Genomic DNA, 19,710 nt, shown 5'->3' on the forward strand with positions numbered 1-19,710 from the left:
AATTGTGGATCCAACCTATATGTCCTTTAGTAGATGAATGTATAGAGAAATGTGGTACATATACACAATGGAATATTACTCAGCATTAAAAGAGAACAAAATCATGGCATTTGAAGGCAAATGGACAGAGTTGAAGAATATAATGCTAAGTGAAGTAAGCCAATCCCCAAAAAACAAATGCCAAATGTCTTCTCTGATATAAGGATGCTGATTCATAATGGGGATGGTAGGGGAAGCATGGGAGGCATAGATAAACTCTAGACAGGGCAAAGGGGAGGGAAGAAAAAGGAGGAGTCATGGAGATAGGAAAGACAGTGGAATGAGATGGTCATCATTACCCTAAATACATGTATGAAAACATGACACGAATGGTGTGACTATTTTGTGTTCAACCAGAGACATGAAAAAAAGTGTTCTATATGTAAAATCTGAATTGAATTGCATTCTGCTGTCATCATTATTAGAATAAATAAAATTTAAAAATTAAAAAAGTCCTGATTTTGAAGGTTACATAACCAAGCAAGTAAGTAAATGAAAAGGTCATCTGAAGTTAACACCACAGTGCAGGCCTCGTCATCCTTCTCTATCCTTGGCCCCCAGAACCATGTTTTTGAAGTCCCTCTAGACTTGTTCCTCTGAGCTGCAACTTCACAGTAAGAGAAACCCATCATCACTGCCCCCATTGTGGGATAAAGGATGTGGTTTATTGTCATATGTTGTCTCATGCAAGAGATGGGCTTTAGATTTCAAAGGAGAGAAAAGCTCCTCTTCATCTGGAGAAGTGGCTTAGCCACCATCTTGAAATCCTTGTCGATGACAGCTTTTGAACCTCCTTCCTTTTCCCCTCAGACGTCCCACATGTGGGCAACCTGATAACAAAGCACATTCTTTGGGGCCTACAGGATATTCAAATCACAGAAAGCCTACCAGTGCTTCAGAAACCTTCCCGTAGCCTCATCCCTCATCACAGGGAAAACCCAGGCCTCCTTTGCTGGCTCCCCGCAAGCCATATCAAATCTCCTCTCCTCAGAGACCTCAAGTGCGAGTAACACATATTTTCATACCCTCTTGGCGTGTGTGTGTGTGTGTGTGTGTGTGTGTGTGAGAGAGAGAGAGAGAGAGAGAGAGAGAGAGAGACAGAGAGAGAGAGACACACACACAGAGAGAGAGAGAGAGAGAGAGGTCTCAACTTTCTAGCCAAATTTCAACTGCTTTGATAGTGTAACAGCTACCTTCTCTCTAAAATGAGAACCAGATAATGCCTATCTCCAAGTAATCTTGACCAACTTAAGTCCAAATGGAAGGCTGATATTGTGTGTATATTTGTGTACACCTCCAAATTAGGCAGATGGACTCTGATGATCATGGAAATGAACTCCTAGGCCTTCTAGTATCCAGTACTCTCTGGTCATTGTAGTGTTTACCAGAGTGACTCTCCCTGACACTGTAATCTTCAACAGGGCATGACAGCGAGTGTCTGCTCTTCTTGTTCACCATAACATTCCCAACTCCCAACCCAGGTTGGGCACATAGCAAATATTTGATCAATGAATGTCTGAAAGGATGAAATTTATGTAGAGAAGTGATTTGCATAAAAGCAGGGAAAAGATTAATAATGTCACCCCCTAAAAGAGGTTTCTTTTCTAGCTTAGAAAATGAGAAATACAAATAGAATCCTAACCTATGACATACTAATACAGTTAAGCTGCCAGTGTAGTGTCTAATTACCTAGGCTCTACGCTACTGCAGCCACCTACATTGAAATACAGAAGCAAATTACAATTTACTTCCTCAAAGCTAAACTTCATTAAATATTAGTTTAATTTAATGTTTTTCAGATTAATTTAAGATTAATTTATATGCAGGCATTTGCACAACCCAAGCAGTATCTCTCCCTTCTGTCATTTCGATCATCTCACAGACAGCAGAAAAAGGGAAAATGTATGGTTAAGAGGCACCATGATAGAGTAAGTAGGGGGAGATTTAATTAAACTATTACATATCTTTTCCTTGGATATAGAAAAAAAGCCATAAATTTGCCAGTGGATGGAGTTGTATGCATAACAGGAAGCCTGATCAACAAAAACTTTACAGATATGAAAAGTGATGCTTGCAAAATGGCTAAATGAAAATCTGATACTGTATTTAACCCTATGTTTTCTTCCTAAATCTCATGTCTTTATTCTATTTTCAAAGAGAATGAAAGAAGATTGTTTATTAATATTCAATATACTTCTTTTGGGGCATGGTTCCTTTCCAGAATCCTAGGATTTTAGTGCTCAGAAGAACCTAGGAGAGCATCTCGCCCCATGAAATTTGTACCCCTTGAACCATGATGCCCTTCACTCCAATAAGATCTTATATGGAAATCAACAATCAAAACACACTTGCATTGGTGGCATTGAGGACTTCAAAGCCCCTCTCCCCCATTCTCACTCAGGAGCTATCCCCCAAGTACTTCACCATCAGTCTCAAAGCTCTACAAAAATAATTTGAAATTCACTAATTTAATCCAATCTCCACATTTGACAGATGACAAATTGAGACAGACAGCACCAAAAGACTGGTTAAGTTGCACTGATAAACTTTCATATCCCAAGTGAGTTAGACCTTCCACTTCTTCTTGACTTTTGCACCAGAGCACAGTGACAGCTGACTTGACCATTCAGGTCTAGGGGAGACGCCAGCCAGGGAAAATGGTCACAAAACATGACATGTGAACAGAAAGGCTTGACCCCTGTATAAGGAGACTGCCTTCTAGTGATTCTTTTTTAAGCATTAATATCTGCAAATGGCTTTTAAAAAGCAAATCTCATGCAGAATCACATTGGACATGCATTCACATATATACACATAGTAATAATAATGTCTGTTTCATTCTACTATGACCAATGTGATTCTGCAACCTATATACTCAGAAAAATGAGATATTGTATCCCATGTGATTCAAATGTATGATATGTCAAGGTCATTGTACTGTCATGTGTAACTAATTAAAACAAATTAAAAAAAAAAAAAGCAAATCTCAGCTGGGCTCAGTGGCATATGCCTGTAATCCCAGAGTCTCAGGAGGCTGAGGCAGGAGGATTGTGGGTTCAAAGCCATCCTCAGCAATTTAGGAAGGCCCTAGCAATTCAGCAAGACCCTGTCTCTAAATAAAATACAAAAAGGGCTGGGGATGTGGCCCAGTGGTTAAGCACCCCTGGGCTTAATCCCCACTACTCCAAAAAAGCAAATGCTACAGAATGCTTTAAAAGAGCAATCCCCCTCCACCACCACACAAGTTTTTCTTCTTATTGAAAATCACTGCAATCTTCACTGGATATAATGCAGAATTTGATGTCTAAATATACCCATTTTAGATTGAGAGAAGAAGAATTTTAAAACTTGTACTATATCCCACTACCTCACCTTATATAGAATTAGTTTTACACTGTCAAGGTTTTCAACATTCGTTTCTGTATTTACAATCACATTTTCTGTGCATTTTCAGGGAACCTGTTTGGTTTGATACATTATTGTTCCTGTTTTCTCCCTCCTTTCTGGAAGCTTTCAATATATCCTCTGACCTATTAGTGTTCTCAATTTTCATAGATTATATTTAGTGATAGGGCTTTTCTAAAAATTTGTGTGTTTTAGTCTGCTCAGAATTCAATATCACTTCTAACCAGCAGACTTATATTTTTCTTCAGTTTAGTGAAATTCACTTCAAGATCTCTCCTACCATTATCACTATTATCCCATCTGCATTAGCAACACTTACAAGTGGGAGGGGTGCTGAACCTCTGAGAGTCTATCTTTCAAATTGCATACTTGTTTATTTTTCATAACACTGTGCTTTTTGCAGTGCATTTTGGGAGATTTCCCTGAGCTTAATCTTTAACTTTTGTAATATTCAGTTCATTTATTGAAATTGTTATTTCAGTAACCATTGTTTCTTCTTCTCTAAATATCTCATTATTATAATGTTGGTCCCATTTATGTACGTGCATCTTCCTAAATCTCAATTCAAATATCTTTTTTTTAGTTGTAGTTGGACACAATAGCTTTATTTTATTTACTTTTATGTGGTACTGAGGATCAAACCCAGCATCTTGCACATGCTAGGCAAGCGCTCTACTGATGAGCCACAACCCCAGCCCCCAAATATCCAGTTTTTAAAATAGCTTTCTTTACCTTGAATCCTCTTTCTCCAAGTCACAATTTTTTGTGTGTTTATTCATTATGATCCTTTTTCTTTTGTCCCAACTAAAATATTTGTGAAGATTTAAAAGACTGACAAAATTTAGGAGAGGATATGGGGAAGCAAGACCTTCCACCCAAGTGTGGTGGGTTTATATACAGTTATGACTATAGTTCAAAATGGGCATAGCTTGTGAATCAGTAATTTCACTTTAGAAATCTATCCAATGGAATCAACACCATGATCCTCTTTTAATAATGGTTTTAATTAAAAGCTCAACCATCCATCATTGCCAATGCATTTCTGTGGTATGCTGGTGTAGACGGGGCAGTTAAGGGAGCTGCTGCTGCTGCCCTTAGCCAAGTGGGTCAGTCTTGGTGACAGGCCTCTTCTCTGAAGTGGGAAGAGTGACTGCAGATAGCACAAGTGGCATCTGTGTCCACAGGAAGCTTCTCTCAGGAGTGCCCAACAGACACCTAAGTAAGGACCGTTTCACTCAAGGCTGGAAAACTTCAGTGAAAAGTTCCTCTAACTTTTTAACTTTTCTAGTGTTGGTGTGGCTGTCCCTTGCCTAAGCTTGACTACTTCACTTCCAGCCCCATTACCCAATCACAGACTCTTCTCAGGAAGATCATCCACTGACACGTAAGTGGCAATGTGTCACTTCCAGGCTGAGGAGAAGAAAAGCCCACAAATGATTCTGCTGGTTCCTTTTCCTGCTGTGGCAACTGAAGGGACCTCACAGGATAACCCAGTCTGCCCTGACTCAAGAGAAGCCAGTTAAAGAAATTGAGAAGGAGCCATGAGAGAAATGAGAGGCTATTAAGGAAAAGGGTATCATATGACAAGGAAGTCACAGAAGTAGGGCTGATGTGCTGCTGACACAGGAAGATAAAGTCAGTAGGAGTCTGATCCTCACTGACAATCCTCCCATCAAACCTCTGTTCTTCAACCCAGCTTTGCTCTGCTTAAACAATTTCCTAGGATCGCAAAAGCATAAAACACCTCAACGCAAAAATATAAACCTGGAATGTAGAACCCAAATGCATGTTACCATCAGAACAAAATATTTACATGATATAAAACATTAAACAAATAAACCATTAGAATAGTCCTATTGAACTGAGCAAATGAAATCCAATAGAACAGCTGTTAATATTATCTTCTCCCATAAAGAGAAACCTTGATGACTCATTTAGAGCTTCATAAATTGTAGCCTTTTCCCTGCTTGGTATAAACACAGTTTTTCTGCCCAGCCTGTCATTCATTGTATATTACTAGACTCACTTACAAAATGTTAACAGCTGAAGCCCCTGCCTGCCCTTGTCTCCTTGATTTGGGAGCTCTCCTGGCCTCCTAAGCTGCATACAGCTCATCCAAGCAAATCCCCTAAAACCAGGCTGGAAAATGCAGACATGTCAATGGCAATATAATTCCTCCTATTTATTTGTTCAAAGGCCCAAATCCAAGATAGCATGCTTTTAAAAATATTATATACATAATTCATTACAGAAGAATCACAAAGAAGTTATTCTTAAGAAGGGAGTATTATCAAAACAGTTGAAAGCTTTTGTGCATTCCTCTGCATTTATATTCTTCTCCCTTCTTGCCTGAGATAATTATTTATTTCCATTGGCTTTATCTTCCTAACCCCATTGTCTTATTGAAAATTCAGTAGGAACGTGTTTCAGCCCTGATTTTCAGCATCATGTTCAGTAGACTGCTCTCTCTCCTGGTTTGTGCTTTCCAGAGTCTCAAGTGAGAAAGCCCTTGTTCTGTTCTGTTCCCAGACCTGTGATATCTCCACAAACCAGCAAAGCTCTTATCAAGACAAAGGAGAGGACTCTTGTGTTGTCCTTCTCTTTATGAGATTGGTGTATTAGTCTGCTTTGTGTTGCTCTAACAGAAGACCACTAACTGGGTAATTTATGAAGATCAAGGATTTATTTCTAATAGTTTTGGAGGCTGGGAATTCCAAGATCAAGAGACTAGCATCTAGCAAGGGCCTTCTTACTGCATCCTTACATGGTGGAAAGCTGAAAGGGAAAGAGAGCATTAAAGCATCGGAATAAGAGAGGGCCAAAAGGGACTGAACTTGCTTTTATAACAAACCCATGACCTCAATAACTACATTAATCCATTCATAAGGACAAAGGCCTCATGACCTAATCACCTCTTAAAGGTGACCTCCCATTACTCTTGCATTTAAAGTTAAGTTATTAACAAGTGTACTTTGAAGGACACATTCATAAAGTAGCATAGGTAATATTATGAAGGGTCAAGATCAATGATATATATTTTATATATAATAATCAATAATATATTTTGTATATTTTAATATAAATATACAATCATATATTTTATTTTGTTGTTTTTAGTTAGACATGACAGTAGAGTACAACTTGATTTATTCATACAAACATGGAGTATATCTTATTCTAATTAGGATCCCAGTCTTGTGGTTATACATGATGTTGAGATTCACTGTGGTGTATTCATATATGTACTTTCAGAATCACTCTACTGTCCTTCCTATTCCTTTTCCACCTCCCTTTCATTCAACCCTCTTTGTCTAATCTATTAAACTTCTAGTCTTCCCCCAGCCATTATTGTCTATTAGCAATCACATATCACAGACATATTGCCTTTGGTTTTTGGGGATTGGCTTATTTTGTTTAGCATAATAGTCTCCAGATTCATCCAATTCCTGGCAAATGTCATAAAGTCATTATTTTTTATGGCTGAATAAATTCCATTGTGTATATAGACCACATTTTCTTTATCTATTCATCTGTTGTAGGGAACCCAGGTTGATTTCATAACGTAGCTATTGAGAATTGAGCTGCCATAAACATTGATGTGACTATGTCACTGTAGTATGATGTTTTAAAGTCCTTTGGATATAAACCAAGGAGTGGGGTAACTGCGTCAAATGATGGTTCCATTCACAATTTTCTGAGGAATCTCCATACTGCTTTCCATAGTGGTTGCACCAATTTGCAGTCCCACCAGCAATGTACAAGTACCTTTTTCACCACATCCTTGCCAACACATATTACTACTTGTATTCTTGATAATTGCCATTCTGACTGGAGTGAGATGAAATCTCAGTGATTTTAATTTGCATTTCCCTAATTTCTACAGATATTGAACATTTTTTCATATATTTGTTGATCAAGATCGATGATATTTATGAGGGTTTCAGTCTGAAATTGGAAGAAAAGAGAAAAAGGAAAACTTTTGTGGCAGTTTCTACCGTCCCTGTTTCAGTAAAAGTACAAATTCCTCTACATTATCAAACGGTATATTATTCAATTTAGAGCACTCATGCAGATAGACTCCAGGAGGATCTACAGTGTCTTCAGGGATTCAGAGTTAAGAAACTCAATCCACTGCTACAAAAACACAAGCAACTTTTGCTATTTATTATTTTTACCATTGAACAAAAATGTTGAAAACCGGAATATATAGAAGTTGAGATGTTAACGATCTCAAGTTGCAGCTTCTACATCTAGACCTTTAAAACCTTGAGTACTTCATTCATACAGCCAAGTAAGGAACAGAATTCCTTTGGAAGGCATTGAGCAGGTAAATACAAACAGAATTGTGCCTCCTTCAGGCTCCCACAAATGTATGTGATAACCTAGTTAGAATCAGTAACACTAATAGAATTTATGATTAATAACAACCACACTGTGGAAAAATTGGTATGATCGGGTATTGAATGTGCATATATAGCCCAGTAATTCTATAAGTAGATAGAATATATACCCATAAACTTTTGAACAACTAAGAGATATGTACAAGAATGTTCACGGTAGCCTTCTTTGTGAGAGCAAAACCTTGAAACCACTAAAATCTACAAAAGAAAGTTGGATAAATTTTGGAAGCGTACACAAAACAACAGAAAGTAAAATAAAGGTAACCAAATAATATCTAAAGTGTGACTTCATTTAAGAAAAGGTCAAATCTAGGCAAAAGCCAAAAAGCACATTGTTTATAGTTACATATAATCATATAGAGGAAAGCAATAAAGAAAAGCAGGAAAATGATTCCACACAAAATTCATTAGAGTGGCTCCTTAGGGAATGAGGAAAGAGCAAGAAGTGGTTTGGGAGGAGTATAAAGTAACTGTTCACCTTCTATTTTTTTTTTTTTTAAGTTGGGTAGTGGGCATATGGGCTATTAGTCCATAACCATACATGTTACCTATATTCCCTTATATGTAAAATAGATTTCATGCAAAACTGTCAAATTTAATTATAAGAATCCCTGCTTAAGACGTGTATTTACGGGCCCAACTCTCAGGGCTTCTGTTTCAGTACATCTTGAGGGCAAGGGGGAACCTCAGGTTTAGCTTCTTTTAGTGAAAATCCCAGGAGAACCTATAGACAGTCCATACGGACCCATGGACAACCCTATGAGAAATGCTAGTTGATTCTACAAACTTGCTTATTCAAAAAAAAATTTTGTTTAAACCTCTAGAGCATAAAAAGGATCAAAAGAGAGGAACTATGGTTAAGGTTGGGGAAGAGGCCCCAAGAGGTGTTATGGGCCCTTGCCTCCTTCCTTACAACAGCAGGTTTGGGAGCAAGTCTAGAAACCTATCAGTGTGTAACCAATGGCCAAGAAACCCTTAGTGGCAATCCCATTCAATTTATTCCACAATAAAAATAAGTAATTGTGTAGGATTGACTATTAGGCAAAGACAAGCTGGGAAATAAACCTTGGAGCCATTTTAACCCCGGTTTGCAAACATGTATGTTAGTGTGACTTGATTCTGTCCACATTATTTGCATACATGAAAATATCATACCTAGCACACAGTAGGTATATGATATAATTCAAGTGAATTGGTACCTGATTCACTCAGAAATTTGGAGTAAAATGGGATGGAAGGCAAGTGACTTGCTACCCAGTGATTCTCAATTATGAGTGTGATTCATGACATAGTAATAGCCACAATGTCTTCCACTGGAATGATTCCATGCAACAAAAGTAATGGATTTGTTAAGTTACCCACAGTAAACCGCAGCACCCTGAACACCTGCTGGAAGACAGAATTTTCTAGTTACGAATGTAGTCTGAACATGCTGTCTAGAGCAGATCTACTCTGCATGAAGCATGTAGCCAAAGTGAGAAAGGACTGGAATGAAATATTCAAATAGGAAAAAAATAGGTGGGTGGTTGCATATTGGTGTAAATGGAACATCATGTAGAGAAATGTGTTCTTTCCTTTTGAATTTACATTTTGTACACAAATCCTATAATTAATACTTGGCCATAAGCAAAACTTCATAAAATGGATTTGGAGACAGTTTGCTAAGTTGTTGCCACATACAGAGCCACTCCCCATCAAATACTGGCCAAGACTTTCCGTATCTGTAATGGCAAAAAGAACACAAAAGTTGGGATTCTGGGTGAAAACCCTCCTCCTCACCAGCCCATTGGTTTCTGCTGATGCTCTTGGCCTTCATTCAAGAGAAGCTGGCATGGGCTGTTGCCTAGCAACAGCATGCAGTGCACTTTTCTACCAGCCCAGAGAAACTCCGGTCTCTCTGGACCTCATGGTTTTGTAAATGATGACAATCTCTTAGGAACTTTTCTTCTATCTCTTAATAAGTGCTTAAGAAGGCTATTCAAATACTCAGCCCCCTCAACACAAACTGACTTGGCTTCACAAAGACCAGCAAAATATGAAGAGACATCCACTGTCAACCCCAAATTCTGAACACAGGCTCAACAACTTATATAACCATTTGCCTTATTTAAAATTGCAACATATTTTCTCTGAATGAACTCTGGCCACTAACGCCATCCATACATTGAACAAATGTTTAACCAATGCCTTCCTATGTGTCAACATAGTACTGTTTAGGATATGGTATATTAACAAGCATTGTCCCTATTCTCATGGAACTCACTTGCCTGTTCTTTAATCTCCCCAAAGACTATAAAAACACCTATGAGAGCATTCTGAACCCTGATGTGTTACAAGTGAGAGGGAGGTCTTGCTTTTTTAAACAAATAAATATTTTCTAGCCTAATTCAGATGACTAAAGTCATCCAGTTGGTCAGGGCCAGGAAAACCCAAGTAGGAAGTATAGGAAATCAAGTCAGATTGCCAGGAATACTATTTGTGAGGTATCCAGTCTCACAGAAATGGTGGCAGGGTTTTTGAGTTCAGCATCATATCACAGGATTGAGAGCCTTGAATCAAAAAAAAAACAAGGAATGAAAGTATTCAAAGAAAGTGTCTTGGAAAAACTAACCTACAAAAAGATAGGCGATACCTAAAGACCTGTGCTCCTTCTAGGATACAGGCTTAAAAAGACCCTTTCAGAGGGCTGAGGTTGTGGCTTAGTGATAGAGCACTTGCTTGGCATGCATGAGATGCTGAATTTGTTCCTCAGGACCACATAAAATTAAAATAAAGGTATTGTGTCCACCTACAACTAAGAAATTTTTAAAAATTAAAAAAAAAAGAATACTCATTCAGAAACAAAACATAATAATGTTGGAAAAATCTAGGTATAATCCAAATATCTTATAACACAACCTGTGAGAGATATGTTTTAAAATCCTTTACAGTAATTGAACCAAGAAGTCATGACAACGGTTTGAAAACCCTAAAGAACCCTAACTACTAAAGTCATATGTTAAAATCACCTGCTTAGATAAAATTGCACATTAACCTTATCATAGAAACACCTGTCCTGGTCAACCACATGGATCCAGGATACTGGCCACGTATAAATGCAGACATGATCAGAGCTGCTGGCCATGTCATCACAGTTCCTGTACCAACCTCCTCCTGGATAGCCCTGCACTAATCACATTTCTTTGGATTGCAAGTAACTAAAGCTAACTGGGGCTGGTTTGAGCAATAACAAAAGGAAAAAAGAAAGAAAGAGAAAAAGGAACATGGAACAGATTAGGAAGATATTGGGCTACCTTATAGAACTGAAGGAAGAGTTAGATAACCAACTCACAGGAAAGGAGGGATCCAGATCAGCTCTCAGGCTTAGTTTCAGAAGTTTGAGAAGCTTGTCTCTTAAGAGCATCCATGAACAAGATGATACCTCCCAGGTTTCAGTTCTACTCACTCAGGCAGCATAGTTTAAAATTAGCCATAATATTAAGCCATAGCTTAAAATTAATGGCTACTACCAGGGAAAAAATCAGAATCCTTATCCCTAACACACCTGTCACCATTTTCAAATTGCAAAATGTCAGCAGTGATTTTATTCTTTTTAAGGCCCCTTATACAGTTTTATCTTCCTCACCCACTTAACTGACAGCGAGGTCATCCAGGTGCTGAAGTGCCTAACACCACACAGCTCTGTGGGCTGTGTGAGTCAGCCCAGTGCACTCCCTCACTGAGCATGCAAAGCCTCTTCCAGTAGGAAAAGGCAGCTGAGTCAACCTCTTAAAACCACTGTAGCACTAAACACTCCTGCAGGGCTGTGCCTCCAGATGCAGCTGAATCTGCAATGCTCTGCATTCAACATGGGGTTACCTGGATTCTCTAATATCATTATAAGGATCATTTTATTTTTTAAAAAATATTTTCCCCTTGATGTATCTCTATTGGTGAGGTAGTTTCTGACCCCACAGTTGAGCTTCCCAAAAAGTTGGGAATGAGGAAAGAGTGGTGACTCAGGAAACTCACCTCCAGCTAGGAGAACAAGTGAGAGGAAAGGAAAGTGGGAGAGGTGGGGACAACAGCCCAGAGAAGGGACAATTCAAGACCGTCCTTACCTCCCCCAAACACACCCTGGTTAATAAAGACAAAAATCAAAAACAGTCCCATTTTCTGGATAGGATATTGGAGAGGAGACTACCCCGCAAATTTATGGGTAAATCAAGAAGAGCCTGGTTTGGCTCTTGTGGATGTCCCCAGCTTGTGTCCCGTGGAGGCAGCCAGAAGATAGCAGAGGGTGCTGTCTGATAAACTTCCAAGGAGGAGCAAAAAAAGGACAAGCAGGCAGGGGACTAAAGGAGAGTCACAGGGAAGCCTTGGAGCAGGGCAGTGAGCCTATGTCAGGAGAGGGGACACTCAGCCCAGGCTGGACCAGCCTGGGTGGGGTCATCTTTTTGCAATAATTTAATAGCATCAATTCATATTAGTCACTTAAATTTTCTGTCCCAGCAGATACCAGATGGGGTAAGGAAGAGAATAGAAAGCCTGGTGTCAATATCCCCTGCCTAGTCACAGGCAGACAGTATGATATGTTAGCTGTTGGATCTCCATGTCACCATCTTCAAAAGAAGAATAAATGTTGTTGGAATCAACTGTGAGGCGGCACTACAACAAATAAGGACAGGAGTGTGACTTTAACATAACCAAGTGAAATGTTTTTAATGATGGATACATTTTTAAATGAGATGAGCTTTTTCTGGGCACTATTGGGTGTTTCTTTGAGTTATCATGGTGAGTTATGGGCTTGACAAAGACTTTCCCTACAACTTTGAGGCATTAGGAGGTTGTCAGAAAACCTCCTAAGATCTGTTTTTGAAGTTGTACAGAATTACCAATTAATGAGTTCTTGTATTATTCTTTTATAGCTGGGTGCATCTGGATGAGACTCAAGCACAAAGCAACCCTGGTTTATATATCATTAATTCTAACTTCCAGAGACAATTCTGGTCTCACAGCCAATTACACTGTTTTCCTTTGTGTTCTGAAGATGTGTGACTATAGGCTGTTTAGCAAAAACTTTCATTCTTCATAAGTAGCTTTCTTTTTTTTTAACTGAATATGCATCAAATATTCTAAGAAGGGCCATCAAGTATTCGGGCTGTCTCTAATAAATTATCCTAGGCAAATGCCCATGTGCCAAGCCATGGGCAGATGTGGAATTATAGAATGGATCATGAGCTCTTTTTTTCCTTCGTTCTTTATCAATTTTAGTGTTTGGGGGACACACCAGAGATTGAGCCCAGGAATGCTTAACCACTGAGCCCTTTCTCAAAACCTTTTTACTTTTTATTTTGTGACAGGTTCTTGCAAAGTTAATTAGGACCTCACTAAATTGGTAAGGCTGGCCTTGAACTTGAGATCCTCCTGCCTCAGCCCCTCAAGTCATTGGATGCACCACGATGCCCTGCTATCAATTTATTATTTAAAATTTTTTTTAGTTGTAGATGGACACAATATCTTTATATTTATTTATTTATTTATCTATTTATTTATTTATTTTTATGTGGTGCTGAGGATCGAACCCTGGGCCTCATGCGTGCAAGGGAAGCGCTCTACCACTGAGCTACAACCCCATCAATTTATTTTTAACTGAAACATAAGTACATATAAATTCTACATATTAATGGGGTACCATGATATGTTTTGACACATGCATATATGATGTAATGTGTAAACAGGTGAAGTATATTTATCACTGCAAACATTTATTCTCTTTATATGGTGAAACCTTTCAAAATCCTTCTTTTGTTTATTTATTTATTTTTGTGTTTCTGTTTTCTTTTCTAAATTTTTATTGTTTTTAGTTATATAAGACAGTAGAATGTATTTTGACAAATCATACATACTTGGAGTATAACTTCTCATTTTTGTGGACATTACTATTAACTATAATCACCCTACTGGGCAATAGCACACCATAACTGCTTGTTCCTATGGAACTGTAACTCAATACCTATTAATCAATCAACATTTCCCCATTGCTCCCCTACTCATGCTCTCCCTGACCTCTGGTAATCACCATTCTACTCTCAATTTCTCTGAGATCAACTTTTTTAGACTCTCTATATGCATTAAATCATGAGATAACTTGTCTTTCTGTGCCTGGCTTATTTCACTAACACAATGATCTCCAGTTCCAGCCATGCTGTCAAAAATGATAGGGTTTCATAATTCTTTATAGCCAAATAGTATTCCATTGTGTAGATGTACCACATTGTCTTCACCCTTTCATTGATGGACACTTAGGTTGTTTCCATTTCTTGGCTATTGTGAATCATGCTGCAATGACCATGTGAACACAGATGTCTCTTCAACATACTGATTTCATTACCTTGAGAAATATACCCAGTAGTGAGACTGCTGGATCATATGGTAGATAGTTCTATTTTTAATTTTTTGAGGAACCTCCATGCTATTTTCCACAATGATTATACTACATTTCACCAACAATGTGCAAATGTTCTCTTTTTTCTATATACTCATCAGTACTTGTTATCTTTAGTCTTTCTCATAACATCCATTCTTGCTGGGCTTAGCTCATTGTGGTTTTGATTTGCATTTCCCCAATGATTATTTTGTCATGTACCTGTTGATCTTTTGCATGTCTTCTTTGAAAACATTTCTATTTAGATCTATTGTTCATTTTTAATCAGATCGTTTCTGTTTGTTTTATTTTTGCCATGGAGTTTTTGGAGTTACTGACACATTCTGAATATCAACTCCTTGTCAGAGGTACAGTTTGCTAATATTTTCTCCCATTTAGTAGGTTATCTCTGCACTCTGTTGATTGTTCCCTAGGCTGTACAGAAGCTTTTGAGTTTGATATAATTTTGTTTGTCTATTTTTGCTTTTGTTCCCTGTGTTTTGAGGCTCTTTTCCAATGCTCATTGCCCATTCAAATAGTATAAAGTATTTCTACTATATTTTCTTCTAGTACTTCTGTAGTTGCAGGACTTACATTTAAGTCTTTAATCCAATTTGAGTTGATTTTTGTAAGTGGTGAGAGAGGAGTCTAGGTTCATTCTTCTGCATGTGGGTGTTCAATTTTCCCAGGAGTGTTTCTTAAAAAGACTGTCATTTTTCCAGTGTGTATTCTTAGCACCTTTGTCAAAAATCAGCTGGCTGTAGATGCATGGGTTTACTATTAGTCCCTATATTCTATTCCCATGGTCTAGATGGCTATTTTTATGCCAATACCTGGTTTTTCAGGTATGTTTTGATGTCAGGTAGTGTGATGCCCCTTGTTAATATTTTTTCCTCAAGGTGAATTTTCTCTATTTTGGTGTTTCTTGTATTTCCATATGATTTTTTATTTGGATTAATTTTTCTAGTCTTGTGAAGAATGTCATTGGTAGTTCAATAGGGATTACACTGAATCTCTATAAATCACTTTGGGTATATAGACATTTTAACAAAATTTGTTCTTTCAATTTATGAACACAAGAATGTCTTTCCATGTTTTTTGTCAGTTTCTTTCGTCAATATTTTATAATTTTCATTGTAGAGCTCTTTTGCCTCTTTGATTACATTTATTCCCAGGAATTTTTATTTGTTTAGGGTATTGTAAGTGGGATTGCTTTTCTTGATTTCTATTTCAAATAATTCACTATTGACATGTAACAACACTACTGATTTTTGTATGTTGATTTTGTATCCTCCAATTTTGCTGAATTCATCTATCAGTTTTAATAAATTTTAATATAAGATTATGCTGTCTGCAAATATTGACAAGTTCACTTCTTCTTTTCCAATTTGTATGCACTTTATTTCTTTTTCTTGCCTAATTGCTCTGATTAGAACTTCTAGACCTATGTTGAACAAAAGTGGTGAAAGTGGAAATTTATGTCTTTTTCCAGATCTTTGAAGGCTTTCAGCTTTTCCCTATTCAGTATAATGCTAGCTGTTGACATTTTTCTTAAGTAGATTTCATTATATTTAGGAAGTTCCTTCTATGCCTAATATATTCAGTGTTTTTATCATGAAGCAGTGTTGAATTTGATCAAATGCCTTTTTTACATCTATTAAGATGATCATATGGTTTTATGTTGATATGGTTTATGTTTATTAATTTGCATATATTGAACTATTCTTGCATTTTTAAGATGAACCTCTACCTGATCATCTTGAATAATATTTCCAATGTGCTCTTGGATTCATTTTTTCTAGTAATTTGTTGAAGAATTTTATGTCTATGTTCATCAAAAGTGTTACCCTATAACTTTCTTTTTTATTGTTTCCTGATCTGGTTTGGGCATCAGGATAATGCTGGCCTCATAGAATGTGTTTGAAAGAATTCCTTCCTCTTCCATTTTTTGAAATAAAGTAAGCGAACATTTCCTTAAATATTTGGTAGAATTCAGTAGTTAAGTCATGTGGTATTGGGTTTTCTTTGATGGGAGGTTTTTGTAATTGACTCAATCTTGTTAATCGTTACTGGTCTGTTCAGGTTTTCTGTGTCTTCATTAGTTAGTTATCATGTATATGTGTCTAGGAATTTGCCCATTTCTTCCAGATTATCAAGTTTGTTGATATTGTAGTCCACATTTTTACTACTGTGACCAAAAGACCTGATGAAAAAAAAAATTTAGAGGAGGAAAAGTGTATTTGCCATTCATGGTTTCAGAAGTCTCAGTCCATAGGTGGCCAACTCCATTCCTCTGGGACTGAGATAAGGGAGACCATCAAGGCAAAAGGGTATAGGGAGGAAAGCATCTGAGAATATGGCATTGAGGAAGCAGAAAGAGTGCTGCACTCAGTAAGGACAAAATGTATACCCCAAATGCATGTCCTCAGGGCCCTATTTCCTCCAGCCACAGCCTGCCTACCTAGTTACCACCCCGTTAATCCATTCAAGTGGCTTAATGCATTGATAAGTTAAGGCTCTCACAACTCAATCATTTCACCTCTATACTTTCTTGTATTTTCTTACACATGAGCTTTTAGGATACATCTTATATCTAAATCATCACAATTGTCACGTAATTGATAATAATCTCTAATGATCCTTTGTATTTCTGGTGTGTCAATTATGATGTTTCTCTTTTTAGCTCTCATTTTATTAGTCTCCTCTCTCCTTTTCTTAATATATCTAAGATTTGCCTATTTTATTTTTTCAAGGAACTAGTTCTGTTTCATTGATCTTCTATATTGTTTTTTAGGGTCAATTCATTTGCTTCTGTTCTTTTTGCTTTGTTCTATTAATTTGTGTTTCATTTGTTTCTTTTTCTTTTTTTTTTTTTCAAGTTCCTTGAGATGCAGTGATAGGTTGTTTGAGATCTTTCTGCTTTTTGGATGTGGGCATTGATTGCCATAAACTTTACTGTTTTAGTTGTATCCCATAGCTTTAGGTATATTCATTAAAGAAATTTTTTAAATACCTTCTTTATTTCTTCCTTGATCTATTGGTTGCTCAAAATTAAATTGTTTAATTTCCATTTCTTTTATAATTTTCTAACTTTATTTTGTTATTGAATTCTAACTTTATTGCATTATTATCAGAAAAGATATGCAATATTATTTATTTTTAAAAATTTGTTAAGATTTGTTTATGGTCTATCATATGATCTATCCTGGATAATGTTTCAAGTGCTGAGGAGAAAAAAAAATACATAAATATTTTGCAGCTGTTTGATGAAATAGTCTGAAGATGTCTGTTAGATTCATTTGGTCTAGAATGTAATTTAGTTTGCTATTTCTTTGTTGGTTTTTCTGTCTGAATGATCTGCCCATTGTTGAAAATGAGATGTTAAAGTCCACAGTTATCATTATTGTATTTGAGTCTCTGTCTCTATTTAGGTCTATTAATATTTGTTTTGTATATTTGGTTATTCCAATATTGGGTGCATACACATTTAGAATTCACTAAGGCTGCCATAACAAAGTACCACAGACTGATTTATTTGCACAATAGAAATTTAAGGGTTGATTTCTTCAGAGGCCGCTCTCCTTGACCTGTAAATGGCCATCTTCTCCCTGTATCTTCACCTCATCTTCCCTCTGTGCATATCTGTGTCCTTATTTCTTTTAAGGACAAAACCATATTAGGTTACAGCCCAATGTAATGACTTCATTTTAACTGTATTTGAGTATTACAGCAGTCAAGATACAGAAACAACCTAAGTGCCCGTTGACAGATAAATGGATAAAGGAAAATGTGGTATTTATATATCACTATTACCACATTAATATATGCAAAGTAATTATGAATTACCACACTTAGATAAGCAAAGCAATGCAGTTTAACTCAGCTTTAAGAAGGAAATCCTGCTCTTGGTGACAACATAGATAAAGTTGGAGGACATGGTAACTATAATAAGCCAGATACAGAAAGAAAAATATTGCATGATCTCACTTAAATGTGGAGTATTAAAAAGTCAAATATTTAGAAAAAGTAAGTAGAACATTTGTACCAGGGCAGGGAGGTGGGGGCAATTGGAAGATGCTGGTCACAAGGTACAATGTTATAAGTTATATAGGATAAATGGGGTTGTCTAATGTACAGCATGGTGACTATAGTTGATAGTACCTTATTGTTTTTGTGAAATTGACAAGGAGAATAGATTTCAGGTGCTGTCACACCACACACACACACACACACACACACACACACACTCACAAAGATAACTGTGAAGAAAAGGATATTTTAATTTGCTTGATTGTCATAATCGCTTCACTGAGCATATAAAAATATCATGTTATAAACCTTAAATATAAACAAATTTTAAAAGGCTAAAAAGGCTCTATCTCCATATATAGACATATTTTAAAGAACTGGAGACTTCAACTTATTGATATGAGGGTACTCAATTCAGCCCATAACAAACATAGACACGAATTTCGGGTCCAGGAAGTTGGAACCCAAAGCTATCACATTTGCCTCTGATAACAATGATACTCACTTGCTGTAACCCAGTTCCCCCATTCCTTCTTAACAGAAGCAACATGATCACAAAGCTGTTCTTTTTTAAAAAAATGACCCTATCTGAATTTATATAATGTGCATCTAAAATCATGTTTTTAAACAAAGTATTAAATTTAAAATACCCTTCCAAACAGAAGGATGGAGGTATTTTAAATTAATATCTTAAAATGTTTAAACTTCTCTCCAATAACAACACATACTCATACTTTCATGTTATGAAAGTATCTTTTTTGTTTGTTTGTTTTGGTGCTGGAAACTAAACCAAAGTGTACTTTACCACTGAGTTACATCTCCAGTCTTATCCATTGTGTTAATACCTGCCACATACACACAAACACCCAGTTGTTAAACAGTGCCACTATTCATTAGGCAATATGTGTTTACGCTTACTATCTAGGGTGACTGGATTGGATTTTTTGGTCATGATATCTTCTTACATTTGGGTTCATTTTCCTTCCTTCTGAATGTCTGCATATGCATTTCTTTCAATGAGGATGTGAAAGAAGGAATGTGTTTCATCTATGTATATATAAAATGTCTTTATCATTCTTATAGGATAAAATTTTAGGTTCAAGTTATTTTCCTCTGTGCTTTAGAATGGGACTTAATTATTTTCTAGTATTTATTGTTCCTGGAATAACTCTTATAATTCTAATCGTCATTTGTTTCCAAGTTTGAGAGTAATCTGTCTTTTTTCTCTGGTACTTTTAAATGCTTTCCCTCTTTTCCCTTAAAGTTCTGTAGTTTTGCTGTTATATATCTACACATGAACTTGTTTCTATTACCCTGCTTGATATAGTTGTCTGTCTTCCATCTAAAACTCTTGGCAATTATCTCCTCAAATAATATTTTTCTTATATTCTTTTTATCTTTCCACATCTCCTAACAGGAAAAGCCTTAGCT

The sequence above is a fragment of the Urocitellus parryii genome, chromosome 7, assembly GCF_045843805.1.
Source record: "Urocitellus parryii isolate mUroPar1 chromosome 7, mUroPar1.hap1, whole genome shotgun sequence".
NCBI lineage: Eukaryota > Metazoa > Chordata > Mammalia > Rodentia > Sciuridae > Urocitellus > Urocitellus parryii.